This window comes from Lissotriton vulgaris, chromosome 1_1 (assembly GCF_964263255.1).
Source record: "Lissotriton vulgaris chromosome 1_1, aLisVul1.2, whole genome shotgun sequence".
Taxonomy (NCBI): Eukaryota; Metazoa; Chordata; class Amphibia; order Caudata; family Salamandridae; genus Lissotriton; species Lissotriton vulgaris.
The window spans coordinates 62,787,960-62,815,619 of record NC_141685.1 but is presented as its reverse complement, the minus strand read 5'-3'; the positions used below and the strand labels follow the sequence as shown (position 1 = coordinate 62,815,619).

The 27,660-nt window shown below is 47.4% G+C and overlaps 1 protein-coding gene across 1 annotated transcript in view; it reads right to left on the bottom strand.

Annotated features, from left to right (window-relative positions):
- Positions 1-27,119, bottom strand: part of LOC147737282 (uncharacterized) — a 55,256-nt gene extending 28,137 nt beyond the window's left edge. The window contains exons 1-2 of the mRNA XM_086924103.1: positions 26,989-27,119; positions 8,461-8,511 (exon numbers count right to left, since the gene is read on the bottom strand). The gene's annotated coding sequence lies outside the window, so the exon portion shown is untranslated. The remainder of the gene's footprint in view (positions 1-8,460; positions 8,512-26,988) is intronic.
- Between the last annotated feature and the right edge of the window lie 541 nt (positions 27,120-27,660).

Below are 27,660 nucleotides of genomic sequence, written 5' to 3'. Positions count from 1 at the left end.
CGGAACCGTCAACAGTGTCTTTCATCATAAACGGGAAAGCCCCAGGACAGAACTACGAGCGCGGGTTAAAGAGGGCCCTAGATTAACAACTGTGCATGAGCTGAGGACAGACACTGCCTGGATGAAGAACTGTGCATGCGTGGAGGACAGACGCCCCGACAGCACGGAGCGCAGTAAAGGGTGACAGCTCAGTGCCAGCACAGGTGGGACGGGGTCCTCGCAGGGACACAAAGAAGCACAAGAATTAAAAAGAACCGAAAAAAAACACACATGGTTGGGCGCTTTGAGGACACCTCACCTCCCCTGGAGCCTCGAGGAGAGGGGGCACACCAGGGGCCTGAGTCCGGCTGCCTGTGAGGAGTGGTGCGCGGTGTGTTATTTCCCCCCGGAGTGATGCGCGTGCTCACGGCGCTGCACGAGTCACCATCGGGCGCGCGAACAAATGGCGTCTACGGCTGCGCAGGACCGCGCATCACAGCTGCGCACTTGAGGGGCAAACACAATACTACCTATCGCCGAGTTAGGACCTTGCACGGAGTAGATTGTAAACTGCCCTGGCCAGAGGACGCCCAGCCTCACTGCGCCTGCGCAGAGGAAAGACACTCCCCCTTCCATAGAGTTCCCGACCCGAGGAGCTCTGCACTTTAATCCATCTCCGCGCGTGCTATGGCGCGAGGTGCCTCGCGCTCCGCGGCGGGAGGCGGTTGTTGCATCTCACTCATTGTGTCCCCGCGCGGACACTGTCATTCTTATTTATGAAAAACAATATTTTTTAAATTGTTATTTATGAAAAACAAAAGAGAGACAATGGACGTCATGGCCCCGCAGGGCGGTTATTGTATCTAGTCAAACAATTCCATATAATCCCATTCCCCATGTGTGTGTTTGTGTGATCCCAGGTGATGGCCCTGGTGTCTGATTACTGGTGTTTGTTAAGGTTTACAGGAGTCCAGAGGTTACAGAGCAAACCTTGTCTATGCATCAGGGCCGGTCCTAGAACTTCTGGGGCCCTGGGCGAAAGGGAAGATGACGCCCCCACCCAAAGTCAGCGCTCAGGGAGATCTCATCGGTCACACTGCCCTAGAGCCTTCCTGCTCAAGGGTCCTGCGACCTCAGTGACAGAGTCACTGTTGCTCTAGGGTGTGCTGCTCCGTAGGCCTGCACAAAAGAATCGTGGTGAGCTACAATAGGGGTTGTAGTGGACAGGCCTTCAAGGTTAACCCACACTTGCCACCGCTATGGTCCACCTGCTGGTGCTCAGACACCATTTTATAAGGTCTTTCGGGCCTTCAAAGGTCTAGCATGGGATTGAGCTCTCTCAGGAGAGTGGTCTGGTGGACTGGTCATGAAGGCTGAACGTGGTTCCCCAGTTCCAAATTCGGCAGCTCTGACCATTGTGCCACATCCTCTCCCCCACTGAACACCATACTGCCCCACTGAGAGAAACTCGCACTGCCTTCAACTACAACCCAATTATGCCCCACTAAACACCTGGAGGCGACTCAATTGAAATTACGCACTAGACAAGAGCAATATGCTGCCTAAAATAAAAAGTGACAACATCATGGAAAAAGCAAACACTCATAAGGAATGTAAGATTAAGTAAAAGCATGTGAAATGAAAGCAGGAACAACATGGTTACCTTAAAGCTTTTGCACTTATTATTCAGAAATCAATGAGTGCTTTTGCATGAAATGTTAAGGCCATGACTACATGGCCGGAAGGGACCAGTTTCAATGTCCATTGTTTATATCCTTACAAAACGTAAGCAATATGGTTTAACAAGACTGCATTCATGAATACAGAGCTGTGGTATGCATTTTGTTTTTTAATTCACCCATCAAGCAGGTATTGCAGTACATCCAGGAATGGTGCACTTCCCCAGCCAAGGAAAACATTGCTGTTCAGAGAAAGACAAGAAAACAAAAGTAGCGCTTCACCGGCAAACTCTGTAAAGTGGCTCTAATGTGTTTTGGGTGTGAATAAAATCAACCTGGCCCCTTTTCGACCCACTCTGTCTTGTTTTAGTTCTTTTTTACAATTTGAACATTGTATTTCTCTCCATCCCAAGGCTGCACTTTGGAAGTGAAAAATGTCAGACAAAAGACGACATTTCCAGCAAAAGCGTTTTTATATTTTGGATTAATTTCACTGGGGAACAAACAAAGGAAAGGAAAGAGGGAGCACTGGCTACAAGGCCTTCAAGGGGGCCCCCACACCTGGACCTTGCAGCTTGCTCTAGTGCTTAGAGGCCCAGGGAAAGGGGGCCCCTCCCCTGGGCCATCGAAGCAGTAAGGAGGCATTTCGTAAAACACTGCCCCAGCACTGATGCAAAAGTTAACAAAAGCCAGTTTATCTGGCTACTCCCTCCTCCCCTCACCCACCTCCCTTACCTGTGTCTGGCTGGTCCTGGAAACAAAGGGGCCTTCTGTCACCTAGAAACAAAATGCTGAAAGAGAATGGCCGGTACTTAAGAGAGGTGCAGCCCAACCCCTGACACTCAGTAGTATTTATGTAATCCACTCATCGTGTGCCAGAAGGTAGATGTATTTGGCTACAGTTGTTTATATAGAGCCAGACTAGATCAGGTCTGTGTCTCCTGCTCCACAGCTTGTACCCGTAAAAATGCATCAATGTCTCCTTCACTTGGAAGCAAATCCACTTGTATTCCAGTTTAAGCATATTTATTCTCATAGAATCACTTTCAAAATCCACTGTTCCGCAAGTAAATTCAAATTCAGTCTGCCCAATTCATTTTGGGGGTACTCCCTTCATCAGGGGGCGCACGTGAGGAATCTATGTTGTATGTTGTGTGCGGAAAATAGTGAAATAAGAATTAACTTGCAATGCAATCTAATCCTACAGATAAATAAATTAATAGTTTACTACATGTCCTGGTAGAGCCTAACCGCTGTCTGCGTTTGTGTTAAACCGGGGTCTTCACCTTTTCAATAGTGAGAGCTACTTCTGATCGAGGAGAATCATCCTGATCTACTGCCTTTATAACGTGGCTTAGCTAAGGGTAGATGAATGCCAAGCAACTTAATTGCGCCCTAGAGCGCCCAGTCCTGCTGCAGTGAGCACATAGCATTTGTAGCACTGGGTTAGGAAAGGTTTACCTGTAGGGCCCTAAGCCTTTGTAGCACTGTTAGGTTTAGCTGCGGGACCCCAAGCATTTATAGTACAGTTAGGAACCTGTGGGTTCCTCAGAAGTCACGAACAGGAGAAATCTGGTCGCACGTACCACTTTATAATAATAAGGGCATAAACAAGTGTATATTAAAACGCAGTGTATCAATACACCTACATTCTCATACACACACACACACACACACACATCAAGATTAAACCTGTACTAAACACACAGGCCTCAATAACGGGTAGATAATACAAAGACTGATGGACATAATGAAGCAGACCTAGAGATGCATGCATAGCACAGACAAGATAAAGGTCTTGATTTAGAGTTTGGTGAGCAGGGCACTCCTTCACAAGCGTGGTGGAGTACCCTGTCCAACAAACGGATGGTCTGCCTGACCTAGTGCAAGTCCGGTGGATTGTTTTATGTGCAGCCTTACTTGGGTGCCGTCGATGTAAATACATAGGGCTGCCCATCCTCTTTAGATCGGGCTGTCTGTATTTTTCTCTTCTTGTGGACTACCAGGGAAAACGTGGCGGTCATGAACAGAAAAACTTTAAAATTAACCCCACTCCCTGGGAGAAAACGTCAAGGGTGAGTAGTTATTTGTTTTTAGAAACAAACACCCACTTTGGGAGCGTGTTTATTAAAAATACCAACGTTGGTGAGTGGCCACCTGAAACATTGCAGCCGCTCACCAATCTTTCCATGCCTTCAGAGAAACCACTGTGGCTCCTCTGAACTGACAGGGCCAGTGAAAATCTCGACACAAGGCAGGCGGCCCGTTGGACCTAAAATCAGGCCCAGAGTATTGATCATTGACAAATAGAAGAGGAGAGAAAAGAAAAAGATAGAAGGCTGTCAGTATGTGACCTACTGCATAGGAATAAGTAAATGACAAGACACTGCTATGCCCCTTGTCAAGGATCAAAGGCCTTAGTTTGACAAACCCTAGCAAGGGGTTTTCTTTCCAGCCTCTATGTTCAATCCAGTTCCGGAGGCACGGTGTAGGCAGGGGCTACTGGGTTGAGGTCATTTTCCTTTGATGTCCCGAGACCTATCCCAGAATGACTGTGCAAACTGGACTGAGTAAATCCTTTTTGTACTTGACTCTCAAGGTAACGAGGGCGAGCAGTTACAGAATTCTCAGCTTGGTAATGTCGGCTGCTTGAACTCAGCGCTGAGCAATAAACCAAGAGTCTTAATACAATGAATGACCGGCACACTGCTGATCTTGCCAACAAAATGTACTTTACTCTCTCAGTTGCACCCAATACTACATACTACATTAATCAAAAACAAGTCAATATCTCTAGCCTCTTAAGTTAGCAGGTGCTGCGCTCCCTCCTGTCCATCCCTCTCCTCCCTAGTATCAGATTTGTTCTTCCGGTCTGATCCCCTCTTATCCTCTTGGTGCATTTAGGAGTGGCATGAATATAGTACAGGTGCAGTTCATTCACACTCATACACATGTGCTCTGTTAGACCTATCACCATTGGTGAGCGCCAAGAAACCGTCTCGGTGTACGTGCGCGGTACAAATTTTTTAACATTTAACATAACATTGGTGTGGGTCTCCCTTCTATTTTTTGCTGTTGCCGCCTATGTTTTTGCTGGTGTAGCCGCTGCCGGTGGGCTTGCAGCACTGGTTGTGCCACCCACAGAAGCAGCTTGTAAAATGTGACTCAGGCCTGCCATTGCAGAGCCTGTGAGCAGCCTGGGGCTGCCAAGTCGACTTGGCAAGTGCACTCACTTGCCAGTCCTTAACCTTCCCCTTTTCTACATATCAGTCACCCCTAAGGGAGGCCCAAGGTACCCCATGGGCATGGTGCATTGTATGTAAAAGGTAGGACAAGCCCTGATGTGTGTGGCATGTCCTGATAGTGAATTACAGCCAATTTTGTTTTTCACTATTGCAATGCTACCTCCTCCCATAGGCCAGAATGGGCATTTCGATAACAACATCTTATAATCCCAACTGACCCAGGGAACTAGGTAGAAATTGTTGTATGCCTGAACTCAGAATGATAAAATACACCTTTTCGTAAAGTTGGTTTTAACATTCTTTGTTTGAAAATACCACTTTTAAAAAGTAGGTATTTTCTCACCTAACCATCCAGCCTGCCTCTGCTAGGCTGTGTATTCCATGTCTGGTTTGTGAGTGACAGAGGCTGGGGTGACTCCAGGAGGGAGGGTGAGTCATAACTGGGCTGAATAGACCTATATGCATTGGGAGTGGTTGGAGGAGTAGCACCCGGGCCGGAAAAGGGCTGTGCCTGCCTTCCACAATGCTGGTTCCACCTCCTGTGGTGCGTCTGATGATCCTGGCCCACACTGACAAAGGAAGAAGTTGTGCACTGGCATAGTGCACCCAGAACTGGTTTTGGCTGAACACAGGCAACCTCTGCATTCAGAGGACAAAGGATTTTGCAGTATAAATATTGGGGCCAGACCCCAGAACTTTATATCACTTCTGGGAATCGGGACACACCTTTGCCAAGGAGAAGAACAAAGGAAGCTGAAGGAGGAGTGCTGTTGGGGTTGGCCTGCAGTGGTTACTTTATTGCCAAGGAAAAGAGAAAAAGAACTTTATGTGTACTTTTACTATCTTGAGGACGATCTTAAAGGGCTTGAAGCTGAGCTTGCCTCCTGTTCTGAAGTCTCAAGGACACAAAGACTTCACCACCAGCTCCCCCTGAATTTCACACTGCCTCTGAGATAAGCTTGTCTGCTCGTGCCAAGCTACCAAGGGGGTGAGCAGGGGTTATGTTAGAAGTGTAGCCCTGTACCCTGACTAGAAGGAAGGGTCCCTATTTGGTCAAAGGTACCTACCTCTGCCAACTAGAGACTCCCATTTCCAACATTGGTGGTCAGGAGTGAGTATTTGGACTTGCATTTGTGGCTCATATACAGTGATTGGTGTACACTGCTTGTGAGTGCAGACCATAACGCAACCACATACTTTTTGGTAGAATTTTCCTTGGAACTTCTTTTTGCTTTTTGAGAACTACCAACTGTTTTTCACCATGAGCAAAGCAGCATCCACTGCATCTGTTGACATTAATTTCGAAGAAGATAGGATTAACACTTACACTGCATCTTATCTCAAAGCTGCTTGCAGGAAATTTTAAAGTCTCTATGAAAGGCCTCACCAAGAATGAGGAATACTAGAAGGCGCTGAAGGCCTAGGTAGAATTTAGGAATGCCACTGAGCAAATACTGAAGAATTAACAGAGCTTCCAAGCTGGTGACCATTACTTAATTGACCCTGAAAATAAAAGACACATTTTTAGTATTCTGGTAACTCATGACCATAAAAAACAAAGGTTATAATTTCAATATTGTGTCAAATACTTAAAAATGAAACTGGATGTCCTGAATCGGATGTTGTCCCATGTCATGCGTGACACCTTCCACCACTATTGCTTATGGGCCTTATAGTTTTGTTTTTCTCATTAAAAGGATGGGCTCTAAAGTCCCAGTGTTCTAAGCGATGTTGGTTAAAATCAGAGGCCTGAGTGAGGGTGAAGCATGACACTGCTCTGCTTAGCAGTGAGATGAATGACAGTTCACCAGCCCTTCCATTCTTTGACAGACAGAGGCTCGTCAGTCGTTCATATTTTTTTGCAATGACAAAGAAACCTTTATTGCAGCTTGAGTCAACTGAAGAGATAAAACCCCTGGACGTGTTTATTTAACTACTGACAAACATGAACAATCAAGAACATGAGTTTCTGGAAAAGTATCAAGCACCCAATCAGACTCAGCCACCCTTCACACCCAGGAATTCTTGAAGCTTTGGAGAGGATGAATTGCACGTGGTATAAGAGGAACACTACATGACTCAAAGCTCACTTCTCAGGGATGTACTGAACTGCCAGCCTCATGGCACACTTAGCCAGCTCTTCACCTCCTCCTCCTCAAACTGTTGACCAGCTATCAGGGCAAATGAGGCTGCAGCAAAGCATCGCTGGCTTGGTTCCACACCGGACCAGGCAAGGTGGCCACCTCCATACTCCTCCGAGTCAGCAAGCACTCTGGTCGAGCCAGTCCTAACCCCACATGAATGTTCCCCATCACAACTATTTTAATGATACTAAGTTATGTTTCTGCCAAACTATTGAGTCATAAATTGAAATGTTTTACTTTGAAGTGCTGAAAGAGAAATCATGAAGTTTTTCAATATTTCTGAGTCTGCCACAGTACACAGGAGCATTATTTCTCGACAGCAACAAATCATGTATGTGCCCTGTAGAAAGCATGTTTGAATGAAATATGGAATGCATTGCAGCCTAAAATCCATGCAACAACATAGAGTGCAAGATAACTTGTGTTATTATTCCAGCAGAACGAAATGCCATTCCTAATGTGTACGTAATTTTAAAGACAAACCCAGAAAAATGTAGGGTCAGTGTTGTTCTTCTGCCTGTTAAAAGACAATCTCCATTAATGTGTCAGGAAATAAAATACTATGAGAAATCCTACTCTACGGCAGGGTGCTGCCTGCCACTATATTGCAGGTTACTTCCATCATAATCTGATTTATACATACATACTCCAGGGTGCTGCCAGCTATCGGGTCTGCACACAGCAGACTGGAGCCACTCAGGAAGGAGGTAAGCTCTACATTTCATCTTAATTCCATAGGTTACATTCACAGCTGATGGGTCCGGAGAACTTTATCCTCGCTCTAACTGCGCCAAGCAGATGAACTTAGCCCAACATAGGTTGTGTTGTATGCTGGGTGATGCCTGGCATCTTATTATCGTTAGTCGGGAGGATGAAGCTCTGATAGGAGCTACTACAAGAAGAGCAGAGAAACAGGGCCACAGATCGCCACAGAGTGACAACTGCCCAGAAGCTGAAGAAAGAACTCTGGAATAGCAAAACTCCTACACCCTGGAGATTCTCCAGGGTAAGCAAATGATGGTAATGAAATGCAAACTGCAGCATGAAGGTCACACACTACAACATCTTTCCCTTTAAACCAAAGGTAACAGCCTACAAGAAAAAACGAAACAAAAAGCAACAAAACTAGAAAATGCATTTCCAAAAGCTGCAAAAGAGAAGCAGCCACCTTCTGGAATTCCCTTCCTCTTCAATTGAAATTGAGCGGTAACATTCTGAGCTTTAGACACTCTCTCAAAACCTGGGTATTCTCCCAGGCTTATTGCTGAGCTGCTTTATCTCTATTTTTAACTGCTGTGCTGTGTTCCCTCCTATAGCGCCATGAAGCCCTTGGGCGTACGACCGCTTAATAAATGAATATTAACATTAACATTAACATTAATATGATTGAAAAATATTAAACTTTGTTGGTACCTTAGTAATGTGCTCACTTCTTCGCTTCACTCCATCTGCAGCAATAACGCTCTGAAAGGAGAAATTACTGCTGTGAGTCTCAGAGTCTTCAGTGTTACTGGTCTCAGTCACGAAGACTGCGGTGTCAGAAGATAACTTTCTCTTATTTGGCTTTATAGTTCCACCAGTCACGCCATCGCTTTTAGCAGGCACGATACTGTCAGCGGCATCATAACTTCAGGCAGATCAGCAAAGCGGATATCACCACTCACATTGGGTGAACAGACTCGTCTCTGCTACATACATCCACTCTGTTCTCAAATTTGCTTGGGGCTGTCAAAATGCAAATAGCTGCAATATATTCCTCACACTTTCCTGGCTATCTTGTTTTTAAAAGTTGTGACATTCAAGCGTGATTCTTGGTTCATTTGCAAGCTGAATTTTTTTAGAGGTTCTATTGCCATACAATACTCGTCCCATATTCCAATTTGTCCACAGGGTGTTTCAGCCCTGGTAGGTTATCAACTGCCTGTTTTGCAGATAATTTCAGATAGTTTCTGTAAGAAACTGAATTATTATTTGCGGTAGACGAGGAACAATCCCAACCGTTGTCAGAGTGAACTTTCAAAGCCATTCAATTAACCTAGGATCAACCCCCTGGTACCTAAGCACCGAACAGGCAGGCTTAACTTAAGGTAATATGTAAAACATTTATGCAGAAACCAAACAAGTAAAAGTCAAAATGCAAAACAATAAAAAACCCAAACCGAAATAGAAAAATAAAGTAAAATGTATTGCACAAAATGACACTAAAATGACAAAATCCATTAAGGGGAATTAGATATGAACTATAAAGCTGTAAGAATCACAAGGTGCCAAAGGATGAGGGGCCCAGGCATAGAGTAGTCTCTCTGGAGCTGACTGCCAAGTCAGAGGAAACCGAGGACACGGCCTGCAAGCACATGGTGCAGGAATTAGCCGCAGTGGTCCAAAAAGACATCTAGTGCTCCAGGATCAGATAGGGCTGCTGGGCTACAGGGGGATTCACTACAAGTTTGGGCGCAAAGTGCTTAGACTATTGAGAACAAGCAGCAGATGCTCAGCAGGGCAATAGCAGACGGTCGAAGCCAGCAAGGCCCGGATGAGACTGAAAGGGAGTGACACCTCCCGCCCTCACCATCAAGCAACAGCGTAGTGGAGCTCAGCGGGAGGACAACCCGGTGACTGCCAGCCACTGGGGCTGGGTCTCCCACAACAAGGCAGGCTGGTCTGGTGATGTGGTAAGAGATATAGCAGCCATGTCCTCAGCGAGAAGCAAGAAGGATCAGAATCTAAAAAAGATGCTGACCAAGCTCCCGATGACTGGCAGCGGAGAAGGGAGGCTCTCCCCAACGACACAAATCAGCCAAGAGGTAGACACCTCTGAAGCCCCAGTTACCCACGCCTTTTTAGAGTCGCTATTCGGTGCATTACGAGGCGACTTGCAGACGCTTGCAGACGCTGAAAAGGGAAATAGCGGGGGAGATGAAGGAGATAACTGATGGAGGCCACACGTTCCCAAACAGCATAAACGTCCCGCCGTTGGGGATCGTGTGGCCTCCTTCGAGGATCAGGAGCAAACCTGGGAAGAGGAGGTGGAGCATCTACAGCAAGAGATATTCGGGCTCAAGGCTCAACATAGCGATCTCCAGGCACACACAGAAGACCTGGAGAATCGGTCTTGGCGAATCAACATCCGCGTTAAGGAAGTTCCACCTAAAGAAGAAGGGCCAGACATCACACAATACCTGCAGGGTCTCTTCAGGAGCATACTGGGCAACCCCACCGGATATTTTGGCTTACATTCCAGACTTTCGACTAAAAGAGTGTACACTACGTACTGCCAGGGACAAGCAACCACTAAGATATCAGGACCACTCTATAGCTTTGTACCAGGACCTGGCTCTAATACCCCTTCAAAAGTGTTGGGTGTTCCGAGTGGCAACCACGCGTCTTCGAAATCAAGGAATACTGTATTCTTTGGGTCACCCGTTCCGGCTGATTTTCATATGGCAGGGCAAACTCCTCCAGCTCATATCCAGGCAGGACACTTGCCAGGTGCTGGGCATCGAGAATCCAATCCAGGAGGTGATAGAGGGCCCACAAAATAAAACTCTTCGAGAAAGATGGCATAAGGTCTACGGGAGGCGTACAACAGAGTGAGCAACGAGACCGGACCCCAAGACCATGGCACAAGAAAGACTGGCAGTGCTGAAGACATTGTCGAAGGAGACATTCCCCCATGATGACACGTGAACGACTGAGGGACAGATAAGTGACATTTGCAAGGCTTGTTGGGCGGCGAAGAAGTCTGTGGGGAGCGTAGAGACACGGGGAGTGTAGAGACACAGGGAACAGGCCACACACATTGCCAACTATTCCGAATTCCACGTATGAATGGCTGGCCCTGGACAATTTGAGGTTAATGGGTTTCTAAGTGTGGGTTAGGGACGTGAGGGTGGAGAACTGGTATGCAGGTTAAAGGAGTTGAAGAGAGGATCACAGGGCAATGGAGGCCGGGCAGACGTTGGGAGCTCATGGGTAAGAGGGATCACAGGGACCCAAATACAGGCAAAAGCTGGTGCACTCACTATGACACACTATTTCCCAGCCCACACTGAACATTCTCACTCTCAATGCGAGAGGCCTCAACAATCCCAATAAAAGGAGATCCATCCTTTCCTACCTGGATAACATGGAGGGAGATGTGTGCCTCCTCCAAAAGACACAGCTCCTCTCCAAAGACCGGCATAGAATGAGGTCACAACTCTTTCCCCAGCTGTTCTTTTCATCCACCCTGGATAAGAAGGCGGGTGGCTATTTTAGTAGCCAAATGTTTTAAGGGGACAGTGGGGGGAAAAGGTGGCTGAAATCAAAGAGGTTGATGGGAGCAGGGCCATCGATAGTGTAGGTGTTGGTATGAGTATATTGGATGCCGAAATTGTGTTGCAAACCGCCAGAGTTACTGCTCCCGCAATCACCCTTCACCCGATATACGATCAATCCAGGGGCTACCTCAATTGCCCATAGATAGGAAAGGGTCCCCCAACACCCCTATACCAATAACCATTTCAAATACCAAGAGATGGGTCTAATAGGTTAAACAGGCCCAGGGGCTCGAATCAGAACAGGTTGTCTAGTACCTCGTTCATTAATGTTCCTGCCGCCCCAAGTATGAATGGCTAATCAGGATGTCCTGAGTCTGCCGCCCGCTGCTTGCCCTTTTGTGTTGGTACTGGCAGGGGTACCTACTTTAAAGAGGGATCAGCATGAGCCATGGGATCAGCTACGCAATAAATGTGCGGACTGGCTATCAAGGCATAGAAGATTCCATATATCCGAAATAAAGGATATTATTATGGCACGCAGGGTTGGGTGAGTCAGTGTATCGACAAAAAATATCGAAGGGTAATAATAATAATAAGAAGAAGAAATTTTTAAAGCTCCTGGTTACACTAAGGCCAGTGTGTCCCCGCTCTATGATACGGCTAGCAATAGTTAAGAGTACCAAGTATCTCTATCTCTATCCCCACAGAGGAGCCCACCCCCCTCTACCCTGAAGGGAAGAGGTATGTTTTTAGTTGTTTACGAAACACCAATTCTGAGGTCTCCGGCCGCAAGCTAGGTGGGAGTCTGTTCCAGTGTAAAGTATTATAATTAACTTTCGCAGACTTTCTTTGGTGAGACACCTACTAAGGGGTTGCGAATTCATAACACCTAATAGCACTAACATAAGCGCACTTCCCCTTGGTTATTCCTACAAACCAAGTCATGCTCCTTTCAGCAACAATTCCTCTTGAATTACTACCTCTATTAGGTTCCAGGCCTTATCTGGATTAGAGATCCAAGACTGACTATCAACTTTTGCGGAAAATGCTGATCCTGATATTAGGTTACCTCATGCTCTGCCAGTAACTGAGTGTACTATTCCCACAACCCACGTATCCCCCTATGCAAACTAAGGCCTCAGCAAATTCAGACCTCCTCATCTTCAGCTGGAATGTTGCAAGGTTGTACTCTAAACTGGCTAGTGGAAACATGAATCTTATTAACATCTGTTTAGAGGCCCTGTTGCACACCCAGAGGCTATCAGCGCCTTTACCAAACTCAGTGGAGCCATTAAATCCTTGCTGTCTAAACCCATTTGTACAGTACTGCACGATCTAGATGGTTCAATCAGGAGTGCTCAATTGTCAACAGGAAGCTCCGCAAGGCCCTATCTCAAAGCCCTAGGTGTAATGATTTGGTCAAGTCCTTACGGTTGACATATAAGCAGGCTATTGCTAATAGGAAGGAACAGTTATTAGGTGAGCACTGGTATGCGCTCATTAATGTTGCCAGCTTAAGTAATGGGAATATATTTGGGACTACTATTAAAGAGTTATGATCAATGGGACAACCGTTCTCTCCCATCAGCTGCAACATAATGAGCGCTACCTGGAAAAGTCACTTTTCCACTATTTACCAAGAGCCTGCCTTTGAATCCGACCCTTTTATGAAAAGGGTGCCACCTGGAGTCTCATTATCAATAAACGAGGTTGAGGAGGCTATACGTCAGAGTGCGGGCAATAAAACTCCAGGCCCTGATGGGTTGTCCATCGATCTTAATAAATAAAAAACAGATTTTTGGGCCCCACCGTTTTTAATATTCTAACCAATGCCCCACTGCCTAAGACATGGTCTACTAGCACAATCGTTCCCATTTTTAACAAGCATTTACAATGCAATGGTCTCAGCATCATTAAAGGTAGAGCTATTGGCATTGCTCATGACATTTTTTTTCTTTAAATCATAAATAAATGGCATTGTCATTTACATTGCCAATAGCTTAATCGTTAAATAAATGGCATTGTCATTTACAATGGGCAACTGCAAGACTTTGTTTGTAATGTAAGCCATGCTTTTGCAGTACTGTTGAATTTCATTATCCTCGCCTTGTGCTATTTTTCAGCCGTATATATGGAAATCCTTATAATGAAAAAATTACCACAATTAATTTAAAGTGATTAATATATGTAGTCAGTGGCATTGACCCAGCCCTTCTAGACCTTCTTTGGACATACATAAACAAATCAACTACCCAGGAGCGTGGCCATGTAGGGATTACTGAGTTAAGCATACTGTAGCGCTTTAAAATCTGAGTTCAGTTTGATGAGGATCCAGAGCCCTACGGTCCCTCGCACTAAAAAGGACGTTTTCGAGGTTTTTTACATCCATTTCTCGCTTGTTTGTTTTTTGTGGTGAAGCTGTAAGCTATTGGTGTTAGGAACCCCCCGGCCTGGTCTTGAAGATGTGGTCATAGACTGGAGTCTGTAGCAATTCTTTGTAAAGCCTTACATTTTGCACAGCAGTACGTGATCTACAACTGGTGTTAAAAATTTCAGAGACTCTTTGCTTTAAGCGGATGTGAAATGCAAACCTCTCACTAGGTAGTACCTGGGGCCTTGGTAAAGGGGTGCCAGAGAAGTGGATCTGGTGGTGTTTACATGTTAACTCAGCCACTTGGCCATTTCCTAGGCCACCACCGCCCCCTCTCACCTCCACACATCAGTAAATTTACTATTCTAACCAGAGCTTTTAAACTTTCATGGTCCATGCGTGAGGATCCCATTCAGTCTAGGTTTTTCCTTTGCATTCTGGAACTTGGAGTAATGTTACAGAGTGCAGGGAAAAACTCTAGATTGCTTTAGGTACTTTCCCATGGGCAACGCAGGAGCTCTGTTGTAACTCCAACCCTAGACTATCTGTAGACCAAGCGCATGATTAGTTGAACTTCTAGGGAGAAATTTATGTGAGGTCAAGGCTTTGGCAGTCTGGTTTGGAAGATGTTTTCAGTGCATATTTTCACGTTCCGACGTGAGCATGATGATTTTTTTTTTAAAGGACAACCAGGACAGGGTAATATGGGTCCCACTAACATGTAGCAATATGGTAACCATTTCCTGCTTTTAGCTTTTTTGTAGAAGGCACTCACAGTGACCACTCAGTGAACGTTCACGAAAGCCTACAGAAACATAACAAAATAAAAGAAACATCATTTCGGCAGCAGCAAGCTTGTGCATTTTGCTACGTGTTGAGCCCTCGTGAACCAGGGAACGGGATTTGTGACACACCACACACTATGATGTAAAATAAATTAATGAAATGATTTTTGGGCGTGCCTGGATACTCTGTTGTTAGAGACCTGATCTAACATTCCACCACCGAGCACTGTCTCTCGCGCGCAGACCCAGATCAGCATTCATTCAGCGCGAAGGCTCGCGCCCCTTCCGCGCGATCTCCGTTTTGTAACCACTGCCACCTTTGTTCCTCTGTGGGGGGGGGGGGGGGTTGGGGGTTGGTGGGGGAGGGGGATTTGGGAGGGGGAAGCTGGGATGCCTTTTTTTTTCTCTCCCAGCACAGGTGCAAAGATGACTTGCATAAATACAAACAGATAGCGCATGAGGGATTTGGAACAAATTCCCCTTCCATCTGTTAGCTGCAGACTGCGCTCTAAAGCTGGCTGACCACCCACCCGCTCATCCACACATCGCTGACAATAAAAAAAAATATGAAAAAAAGACGAGATTACCGCAGAATTGGGAAAACTGGCAGCTGTTAAAAGAATTGCTCATTAGTATAAATTGGAAAGCGCCGAGCAAAGCAGGAAGAGGCGACAGAGCGCGAGCCTGTGTTTTCAGATGAGCAATATTTCTGCAATATATGCCTGGCATGTAGTTGTTAAACATTTATTTTGGACATAAAATATGCTTATTTAGTTGTGTTACCAGGTGGCTTTATGTCACTGGGATCCAGTATGTTTCCAGACAGAGTCTTTCATTGGTCTACCAAATGCATTCTGTGACTTGTAGTCCTGGCACTCTTTCATTTAATTTGAGCCAAGCTGACTTTTCTTGTGCACTTGCCTTGTAAAACCCTATGCGCTACCTTCTAAGATAGATTTTATGACGGTTACTTGATGACTCAATGTCACTGGGAAATTTACCTCCTCAACCTTACATTGCTGCAGAAAGTCGCGCCGGGCATAGTAAGAGACATTGGGAGCAGGCACCTAGCGCTGAACCTGGGCGGGAAACATACACGGACAGTTCACGGCTCCCCACAGCCCGTCTCGCTTCCCAGCAGCCCGGGCTCTCAGCCCTGGCGACCTCATCAGCGGGAGGGGGCGGGAAAAAGACACGGACAGTGGGAGGGGGCGGGAAACATACAGGGACAGCGGGGCAGAAGGCAGGGGGAAGAAGGCAAGAGGACAGCGAGGAACGGCTCACCTTCACTGCGAAGGAAACAAAATGGCGGCCTCACCCTTCCGAAATTTTTCGGATTCGGGTGCGTGTTTTGCTGTTTTGAGTGACAGACAATGTCACTGTCTAAAGAACAGCAAAACTTACGCCCCCAAATCCGAAAAAGACGGAGCTTCTTTGGAGGGACAGCTCTCTCCTCCAATGGCTGGCCTCCGTTTTGGAAGCCAGCCAATGGAGGAGAGACAGGGCAGGGAGGAGGGTTCTAAAGCCCTACTAAGTAACATTAAATCTCCGGACCGGAAGCTGCGCTTTGCGCAGCTTATAGGTCCCTCGACCTAAAAAGGACGATCGCACACAACCTTGTTGCTGTAGACCGATCTCCCTCATAGATAACACCCTTAAAATTTTAGGCAGCATTTTATACTCAAAACTTTTAACCTGGACAGAGGACAATCAGATTTTAGAACAATGCCAACTAGGTTTCAGGGGTAAAGTTTGCACAAACGAGCATAGTCTTAATCTTAATTTGATCATAGGGAAGTACACTATTTCACAGCACTCGCTACTTTACTTCGCTTTTATGGACCAGTCCTCAGCTTTCGATTCTGTCAATAGGTTCCGTCTATGGTTCATCCTTTTAGAATATGGACTGGATGAGGCCCTTGTTCATTTTTTGGCCTATCTCCATACGGACCTGAAAGCGCGCGTCAGGATTGGTGGTGGGGAGAAGTTTCCAATTACATCAGTGTAGATAGAGGGGTCAGACACTTAAAAGGTCCCAAAGGCGAGACCTACTGGCTATGTTATGTTATGTTATGTTAAAAAAATGTGTTACCGCGCACGGACACCAATTGGTTTCATGGCGCTTAAAAGACAAGCGGAGATAGCAGAGCAGTAGGGTGTGGACAGAGGGATTAATCATAAACTAACTGAAAAAGATAAGTTTTAAGAGATTTACAGCAAGTGATATAGCCAGGAGAGAGTCGGATTGAAAGAGGGAGGGAATTCCAGGTAAAAGGAGCAAGAAAGGAGAAACAAGAACCACCATGTTTTTTACGTTTGAACCTAGGGGTGATTAAGAGGTTGTGGGCAGAAGACCTAAGATGCCTCGAGGGGATGTGACGTTTAAGACTGAGGGAAGTGAAAGCAGGGGCAAGGGCAAAGGGAGACTTAAAGACAGTACAGCCCATTTTGAAAATACAGCGCAAAGCGACCGGAAGCCAATGCAATCTCTTCAACAGGGGCATGACATGTTGGTGCTTTGGCTGTTGGAAAACCAATCTGGCTGCCTGATTTTGTACCAGCTGGAGCCAATGGAGGTGGTAAGCAGGAATCCCCACATTCAAGCAGTTGGCATAGTCAATGCGAGAGGTGACAAGGGCCATAATAACAAGTATAAGAGCCTCTATAGATAAGAACCTTCGGATTTTACAAATTCTGCATAGGTGGTAAAAGCAGGCCGAGGTAACGGTGTTGATTTGAGGACTCATCGAGAGGTCACTAGAAATGATGACACCAAGGCTCCTCACGGACTTGACCGGGCAAGGTGGAGGGCCAAGAGCTTTGGGCCAAAAGCTGGAACTCCAAGGGTTTGAGGACCCTCCTGTTAAGACCAACTCTGTCTTGCTGTGGTTAAGCTTTAGCTGACTGAAATTCATCCACTCAGAGATGGTGAGCATGCCAATCCTTGTTTACCTGATGGGCATTGGCTGACCGTTACCTGGTTACTGAGGGCCTAGTGAGGTTGAGACATATTAGGGGGAGTTTTAGCCACATCAGAAGATGCTGTGCACGCCCAAGCCTAGGTAGCAATGAGGCGCAGTCGGCAGTGCTGACTGTGAGTGTTTTCTTTCACTTTCAATTGACGGGGCTGCCCCCCTTTAGTCTGGTGAAAGCCAAAAACAGAATTCAAGTCGATCTTCTCATCACACAGACTTTTCAGGCGAAAAAATTGTCAATGTTTGCTGAGGCCCTTCAAAATAGTTACCCAGCTCCAAAAATGAGGGTCAATGAACATTCATTGCAAAGACAGTTTTGGTGAGATGCACACCTTTTTTGTTGTTCGCTTCTAGCTTTCTCCATATTCATTCATTTTCAACCTTTGTTCGGCGTGCAAGCTTGCTCCGCGCTCCGCCCAATTGCGCTGCAATTGTGAAGCCAAACTGAAGAGGAGCCAATTATGACCCCGTCAAGCTTCACAGCCGTGCCTTCAAATAAGTCCAATAAATCAAACTCATGTTATACTTCCGTTAATCCATATTTACTCCATTTGTATCAATCTTTTTATCCTTTGTTTTCTTCGATTTATTTTACTCATTTCATTTCTTTGTCAACGTCTTTTCACAACAACACAGGAGAAGCGTGTTTCCACAGGTCAGAATTTATTCAAGAACACTCAATGCATTTCGGGATTACCCTTCGTCAGGGGTTTATCTGGGGGAAAATATATACACAACTATCAATAAAATCCAACTTCTAAGTTTCTGTACATAAGCATCAAGCCTAGTCTAAAGCCTCATTTATCAGTGCTATCTACTACAACAGTCAAACAGTGTGCAACATTTCATTGCTCATTTTTCAAACTCCACAGCTCGGTCACAATACCCGCCTCAATTTAATACATCACGTAGCTCCCTTTTTGATGTGGAAAACTAAACCGTTAATATAACTTACATGTTAGTGGATTGGCAATCGCATCCTTTGGGGAAACTTTAAAGTACATCAAGACCCCCAGTTTTCCCCTGAGCCCTCCATCTAATCTCTGTTCCAGTTTAAGCAATCGAAGAATTAAACCCCATACCCCGCTTACTGTGACTAGTGTTCGTTGGCTATTTAAAAGCATCATTATAATCCGCTTTACGCGTTTTATCAGAACTTTCCCGTACCATCTCATGTTCTATCTGCGGTTACCCCCGCACTCCTTTACAATCAGTGTCATGATTAGGGGTGTCCATAGATAGAGGGCTTACAGAGTCGTATTGGTAAAGAGCCAGGCCTTCAAGGCCTTACGGAATGAGTTTCCAGAATCGAAATTGAAAGAGGAAGGGAGTTCAAAAAATTGTCCACAGCAAGCGAAAAGGACCTTCCCCCATCTAGATTTTCTGAATCTAGGCACAGTCACCGAATTACTTTAAACTCAGTTCTCCGACCCAAAGGAAGCCAAGGAAGGCTCTTGATGGTAGCCGCAACAGAGTGGAATTTAGGAAGGCCCATCACCAGCCTGGCAGCAGCATTCTGCACAAGTTGGAGTCGGTGTAGGAGACCCTTATTGATCCCTACATAAAGGACATTGCAGTAATCCAATCTGGACAACACAAGGGCCACCACTGCCTGTTTCCGCGTGGAGGGGGAGAGAAATTGACATATCTTTCTGAGAGTTCTTATCATTCTGAAGCAGGTGGAGACTTCTATTTATTTGGGGGCCCAAGGAGAGGGAGGTATCAACTGTGATGCCTTGATTTTCGGCACTGAGGCCAGGGTGAGGGCCAGATCCAAGCGTATCTGGCTTCCAGGCCCTGGACCAAATCTCCTGATGGTCTCCAAAAATTCAAATCTCAGTTTTATCCCCATTGAGTCTTAGATAGTTCTCTACCATCCATGCAGCTACCACCTCCATGCAGTTTTTAACATTTGCTACTGATGCTTCAACACTCTCCGTGATGCTAATCATGATTTGAGTGTCTTCAGCATGGGATAACACTTCTAGGCCAAAAGATCTTACAACCCTGGCAAGCGGGGCTACATAAAGGTTAAAAGGGTGGGATTCAATGAGGATCCCTGGGGAACTCTGCAGAAAGGCCGTTTAGGAGCAGAAAGGAATTGACCCATCGTAACTCTTTGAGCCTGTTCCGTAATGAAAGAAGTAAGCAAATTAAGGGCGTAGCACTCGATCCCTATTTCCCGGAGCCTCCCAGCCAATCTAAGGGGAGAGATGGTCTCGAAGGCTGCCGTTAGGTACAGAAGGGTCAGTAAGGTGGTGTGACCTGCGTCGAGCTGTTGTCGAATGTTGTTAAAAACAACGGTTAACACCGTCTCGGTAGTGTGCTCACTTCTGACCCCATGTTGCGAGCCATCGAGCAACTGATGATCCTCCAGATAGGTGCTAAGATGGAGGTTCAGGTGTTTCCCCAAGATTTTAGCTGGGACGGGCAACAGGAAATTGAACTGTAGTTCTTTAGTTCCGCCGGATCCAGAGAGGGCTTCTTTAAGAGAGGTTTAACCACAGCCATTTTCCAGGCAGTCGGATACTGGCCAGAAGTAATAATGGCATTAAGAACTACGGTCAAAGGAGGAACAATAGCCTCCATTCCTAGATTCAGGATCTTCAGGGGACAGGGCTCCATAGGGGAGCCATATCTAATTCCCATTACCTTCCGCTCCGTGTCTTCTTGAAGTATAGGGGGAAAGGCGCACAAGCGGCAATCCTTTGGAGGAGCTACCAGAGAATCCAAAGGACGATCGGCCTTTGTCCCTACGACATTGGATATCTCCAGGGAGGTATATATGTCCTTGATTTTGTCAGTATAAAAGCATGCCCTTTTATCACGTAGCTCCTGGGAGACCTCGGTGTTGGCAGAGGCCGAGGGGGCTAGGAGGGAATTAATCACAGTGAAGAGTTCCCTCTGGGATTTAATGGATTTCGTCATCTTGGAATAGTAGATAATCTTTTCCTCATTAATAGCTAGCCTATATTCCTTCAATCTGAGTTTATGCAGGTCCCTTTCGGCTGGGATAAGCTCACGGCGCCATATTCTTTCCTGCTGTCGGCATACCTGCCTAAGGTTTCTCAACCTTTCGGTGAACCAGGGCGCTGAAGGGCGTTTTATGGCCACATAATGCTCCTTAAGAGTTGCAAGAGAGTCCAGAGCCGCCAAGAGCCAGTTGGAAAAATCATCATAGATTGAGTTAACAACTAGGTGGGGGAGACAGCAATAACTGCTGAGCTTAATTAGAAGACCCTCCTTATTTATGCGGCTAAGGTTTCTCTTCATCTCCACCCTTTTCTTAAAATTGGGATCTGGGTGGGATTCTGCAATTTGCAGAAAAAATGGAATGGGATTATGATCAGACCAAGAGAGTGGGATGGGATCATTCACCTCCATCCTCGGATCGTTAGAGAAGATCCTGTCCAGAATGTGTCCCGTTGTATGAGAGGGGCTCCTCACCAGCTGAGGAAGGCCACAGGAGTCCATAGCTTTCAGGAAAACCTGTGTTTCAGAGCACAGAGTTTTCTCCAAATGGAAGTTAAAATCACCCAAAAGAGTGACATTGGATCTAGCCAAATAAGGCTCAATCCGATTGCTGAAGTCCGGATTAAACATTCCTCTGGGTCCGGGAGGCCGGTAACTGACCACTCCCACAAAACTATCAGTGGGTAGGATCTTTAAGGAGAAATATAGGGCCTGATAGGGATCTGAGGGAGTAGTGAGGGCCTCAGTGAAGCACGAGAAGGTGTCTTTATAAAATACTCCCAACCCCCCCTATCAAGTCTGGACAGAGCATACCCTGAGGGGATGGCCTCCACCAGGTCAAGTCTGGACAGCGCATACCCTGAGGGGATGGCCTCCACCAGGTCAGGCTCTGAGCAATCTCTAGACCAGGTTTCAGTAATAAATACCCAATCAAGCCTACGGAAGGAGACAAAATCAATAAATTCTGCTCTATGTTTAATCAGAGATCAGGAGATACCCTGAAAAGGACTGTTTCATGGGTAAGGGTACGGCTGACACGTTTCCCCTTGGGTTTTTTAGCTACCCCCAATAGAATGACTGTCTTACAGTTAACACACTCATATGTAAAGTGTAAATGTAAATGTAATGTAATTTGTACTTGTAAAGCGCACTAATACCCATGGGTGTCCTGGCGCTGTAACGCATACCACTATGGAACCCTTCCTGGCTTTTCCCCCGTGAAATGTCCACTCCTGAGCACCCCCAAGGTGAAGCCAGGCATCCCAGCGCTGTTGGGGCTGTTGTGGAGATTATGCAAGCTATTGCCCAGAGTTGCAGAGTGGGACCCATGATTAGAATAGGCACCGAGGCGAGAATTATCAGGTCCGAGGAAATTGAGCCCAAGACCCTCCGAGGCGGGAATTGAACCCTGATCCCGGGCCAGACCTCTACATCAGGGTCTGCTGCTCTAACCATTGAGCCACACTTCCCTACTAGTCCAATGCTCACAGTTCATCGACCTGCAGTGCACATCCTTCTATCCTTCTGTCCTTGAAGCTCCAAGAGCTGTCCTCTCGGGTAAACACGGGGCTTACCAGGGTCTACAATAAAAAGGACAGCGTCCCTGGCACAAGGCGTAAACTTGGCACAGACGGACACAGACAGGCGTGCCTGCTGCGTGCGTTCACTGCGAGTCCGGCCCGGCATTCAGATTAAATAGCTGGGCCAGTCAGGAATAACTAGAGCGCTGCCCATCGATCTGGGACAGGAAGTGGAGTAGAGCAGCAAGAGTGAAACACTCACTTCCCTCCATACAATTGGCGAGCCGTGGAAAAAGCCAGGGGAAAAGGAAATATAGAGTCATAGGAGTCTTTACCTGACAATTATTTTTTTCGTTCCCCCCAAGGGTGGCAGCCACGCTGCACTGCCTGTCATCCCAGAATAACTTGAAAGGAAGTAAAGAAATAATTTTGCATCAGACGACAATCACACTTTACCACATTTTACAAATAACCGTCCTAGATTTACAAAACAACCAAGCCCAGGGAGAACCAGAGTCTGACTTTAGCCTCCTTTAACAGCTATTGCTGTGAATGTTCCACAATTAACCGCCGTGGTCCCGCATGCGACTGTTAACTGTTCAAGTTTCACAGCAACAGCTTTGAATCAAAGGTTTCACAGTACCGGAGGTGTTTCAACCCCCTCTGTCTCTGGGACACCGTTGTTTTATGGATTAACACATTCTACCCTCATGGGGCAAACAGTGTAACGGCCTTATAGTCAGCCGTCGCAGGCAAAACTGCCCATTAAAGGACCGCTCCCTTGGTAAAGGCCCTTGCCTTTGGAGCTACAGCAAGCTTCAAAGCTATATTAAAAGTTTCAAATAATTACTGAAGGCATAAACATGGTTACTCAGTCAAAGAAATAATTATCATAATATTTGCAGGAGACTCACATAAAGGTAACCTCTAAAGTATATCAAAAGCCAGAATCAGAAATAACTCTAGCCGTAAAGTCAATAGACAGACCACACACAACAAATGTGTGCAAAGATATAAGAAAACATTTTTTTTATAATAGCAAACTGACATAGAATCTGCTCAGTTAGGAATCAAGGAAAAGTTCTTAAGTTTTTAGACAGAAAGAACACATTATTGACATGGTTCACGATGAGGTAAAAATTACAGCAATCAATGAATGTTCATGAAAACATGGCACAACAAAATGTAATTTAATAAACCACACCTACACAATGAATAATTAATGGTGACTCTTCCCCAAAAAGCCACAAGTCATTTTACAAGGTAATTCCCTAACATAATAAATGGATCTTAATTACAATATACATTTCTGGCCATTCATCATTGACCCAATTTGTACGGGAACATTTGCTGACAGCTTATTAGTTGTTTATTAGAAATGCCTACAACTTGGACTCCTTTCCCAAGAGGGGTGGGTTGTGAGCTCCCGTAAGTCTGACTGTGGAACGGGAGGCACATTTATTGATTAAAAGAGATGCCGGATTCCCATTTACTTCTTCTACAAAAGAGCCACTCTGGGTGACCTCTAGGACTGCACCAAGCATGCAATCCTTCTCCCGTCTCAGGCACCGTCATTGTGTCTGATTCATTCCCGTAGAAACTCCTAGTGTAGGAGGAAGTTGTGGAAAATCCTTATTAATCACTGAAGGATTTTGTTGACATACTGAAATTGTTGAGAATTTGGCGTTCTATTCTGAACTGGGCTGTGGGACCATCGGGACTGAAGGCATGTTCCAATATATCTGCCTTTGATTCTGCAAGCTCGGCACAGAGGCCAGTTGGGCTGGGACCATTGACTGCGACATCCCATTCTGGCCATCTGATTCATGTTCCAGTTTCCCAGGTTCCTGCAAACATCGCAAGGACTGTGTCTTATTCTGCACAATATTAGTGTTTGAGGTATTTAAATTGCCACTGTTAGTAAAACCTATACCCTGAGCAGGGCCGGACTGGCCGTAACGGGCTTCGGGTGTTTCCCCGGGGGGCTGGAAGAGTGGGGGCTGATTCTTCAGTGCTGGAAAACGTATTTGTTACTGGGGGCTGGTTTTGCTGTGGTGCTGCTATATCACCCCCAGCAACAAAAGAGGCAGGGGCTGGTCCGTCAAAATTGTCAGGCCTGGTTTGGGTTCCCAGTCCGGCCCTGACCCAGAGGAACAACATTTCCTCCTTGCTCATACTGAACATCATTACTCTGCACACCAACGCCGTGCATATCCAAATTCACACCAGCAACAAACCCGGAATCAAAACGAGAATACAATCCATGAGAAGCACTTACGTCACCCCTTTGGAACATTTTTGTCTGAGCGCTCATTATTTTTTCTTTGATATTTTTCTGCTTAGTAATACAATTGTCACTACAGAACTTTGCGTAAAACAACATCTCTTCCGGAATGTTGGTCTGCAGCCCCTCACATTTTGCTGGATATGTGAACTAACCTCTGGATGCAACGCTAAAAGATGCGCCCTCTTTTACCCGGTCTTTGCCTTTGCAATATTGTCTGTAAATCTGCATTCATCTCTTGTAATATAATAAAATATTTTGAGGAGCTTCACTCTGTGGCTCTTCAATTGGCCAGTTTACAAGCAACTTACACTCATTCCACAAATCTCTTGGGAGAACAATTAACAAACTTAAACTCAGCTGTCGACCACCCCGCCTGGACGAACAGGCCTCATCTCCACTCCATCCCTCCTGGAGAGGCCCCACCTCCTTTGAACCACCCAAACACAGGACAGGCCTCACCTCCTCTACACCCTCTTGAACAGGCCTCTTCCCCTCTGCACCCCTAGACAGGCCTCACCTCCTCTACACCCCCCTGGACAGGCCTCACTCATCTCCTCTGAGCCCCCTGGACAGGCCTTGCTTCCTCTGCATCCCCCGACAGGTCTCGCCTCCTCTGCACCTACCTCCAAACAGGCCTCACCCCCTCTACATCCCATGGACAGTCCTCCCTCCTCTGCACCTGCTGGACAGGCCTCACCTTCTTTGTGCCTCCCCCTGGACAGGCTTCACCTCTTCTAACCCCCCCGGCAGGACAGGTCTCACCTCCTCTGCCCCTCCTCCCTCTCCACAGGTCTCACCTCCTTTGCCCCTCACCCCCTCTCCACAGGTCTCACCTTCTCTGTACCACCCGGACAGGTCTCACCTAGGCTGCACCCCCCTGGACAGAACAGGCCTTACCTCCTCTGCACCCCTGGACCGGTCTCACCTCCTCTGCACCCCTGGACAGGCCTCACCTCCTCTGCACCCCTGAACAGGCCTCACCTCCTCTGCACCCCTGGACAGACCTCCCCTCCACTGCACCCCCCTGGACAGGCCTCCCCTCCACTGCACACCCCCTGGACAGGCCTCACCTACAATGCAGCTCCATGGACAGGCCCCACCTCCTCTGCACCCCTGGACAGACCTCACCTCCTTTGCACCCCATGGACATTCCTAACATCCTCTGCACCCCACTAGACAGGCCTCACTTCCTGTGCACCCCCCTGGACAGCCCTCACTTATTCTGCACCCCCCAGCTCTGGACAGGCCTCACCTCCTCTGCACTACCTTGGACAGGCCTCGCCTGCAGCACCCCCTTCCCTGACAGGCCTCACCTCCTCTGCACGGCACCACACCACAGAACAGGCCTCTTCTGCAACCCCCCCACCAGAAAAGCATCACCTCCTCTGCACCCATGGACAGGCCTTACCTCCTCTGCACCCCTGGACAGGCCTCTCCTCCTCTGCCCCCTGGATAGGCCTCACCTCCACTGCACCCCTGGGAAGGCCTCACCTCCTCTGCACCCCTGGACAGGTCTCACCTCCTCCACCCAAGAGATTATAGACTGGTAAAACAAGCTGCTTTATATTCCTTCAAGACTTAGCCTGAAGGCTGCTTTCCACAGCTACCACTAGGATAGCTTTCAATAAAGGTTTTCTTTAATCTATCATCAATAAGGGTTGTTTGGACTGGTGCAAGGTGCCCACTATAACTAGTGGAGAGCATATGCCAGGCCAACTTCTCACACTCACCTCCTCTGCACCCCTGGACATGCTTCACCTCCTCTGCCCCCTGGACAGGCCTCACCTCCTCTGTACCCCCTGGACAAGCCTCACCTCCTCTGCCCCTGGACAGGCCTCCTCTCTTCTGCCCCATGGATAGGCCTCACCTCCTCTGCCCCCCCTGGACAGGCCTCCTCTCCTCTGCCCTTGGAGAGGCCTCACCTCCTCTGCCCCCCTGGACAGGCCTCACCTCCTCTGTCCCCTGGACATGCCTCACCTCCTCTGCCCCCCTGGACAGGCCTCTCCTCCTCTGCACTCCTGGACAGGCCTCATCTCCTGTGCCCCCTGGACATTCCTCACCCCCTCTGCACCGCTGAACAGGCCTCTCCTCCTCTGCCCCTGGAGAGGCCTCACCTCCTCTGCACCCCTGGACAGGCCTCTCCCCCTCTGCCCCTGGACAGGCCTCACCTTCCCTGCACCCCTGAACATGCCACTCCTCCTCTGCCCCTGGACAGGCCTCACCTCCTCTGCCTCCTGGACAGGCCTCTCCTCCTCTGCCCCTGGACAAGCCTCTCCTCCTCTGCACCGCTGAACAGGCCTCTCCTCCTCTGCCCCTCGGATATGCCTCTCCTCCTCTGCCCCTGGACAGGCCTCACCTCCTCTGCCCCTGGGCAAGCCTCACCTCCTCTGCTCCTGGACTGGCCTCACCTCCTCTGCCCCTGGACAGGCCTCACCTCCTCTGCGCCAGGGCAAGCCTCACCTCCTCTGCCCCTGGGCAAGCCTCACCTCCTCTGCTCCTGGACAGGCCTCACCTCCTCTGCCCCTGGACAGGCCTCTCCTCCTCTGCCCCTGGACAGGCCTCTCCTTCTCTTCCACCTGGACAGGCCTCTCCTCCTCTGCACCCCTGGACAAGCCTCACCTCCTCTGCACCACCTGGACAGGCCTCATCTCCTCTGCACCACCTGGACAGGCCTCACCTCACCTGCATCCCCTGGACAGGTCTCACCATGAATGCCAGGCAAGGGGGGGGGATCAATAAATTGCAGCCAAGTGAGTTGGCAGCTCTCCTACCTGAGCAGAAACCTGTCCAGGCTCTCTCCTCCTCCTGAGGGGCAGATCTGGGGTATGAGGGGGGTCAGATCTGGGGTCTGTGAGGGTCTGAAGATGGGGGTAACTGCCCACCAGACAGGGCTCCTTCCTCCTCTGCAGCAGGCTGAGAACACCAGGAGAAACCGGAAGTGATGTCACCACCGCTGCTGGTGCTGTCTCTGCCACTGCTGACACGGAAGAGGAAACCCTTCATTTCATACAATGCACAGCTCATTGGATTTCTTCAGCAGGCGAGGAGCGCCATCTGATGGCGGCAGACAGAACCGCCGCCTCCAGGCTCCAGGAGTGAATACATTTCACACAAACAAGCATTTATACCTGTAAAGAACTGGGATTTCAGATGTCACAGATGTGAATGTTTTAAAGGGTCAGACAGTTCAAGTACAGGGCCTCACACTTGGTTGCTGCTGTAAAAAAGTATTTATAGCTTCTCTTCAGATGAGCATCTTCCAACCACTGATGTAAAGGACTTGAGAGTGGTTACAGAAAGGTGACAACTGGAAGTGGCAGTCTGTATTTCAAAGAATATATCTGTATTTCAATGAACATATCTGTATTTCAAAGAACATATCTGAATTTCAATGAATATATCTGTATTTCAATGAATATATGAGTATTTCAGTCAGTTTTGCA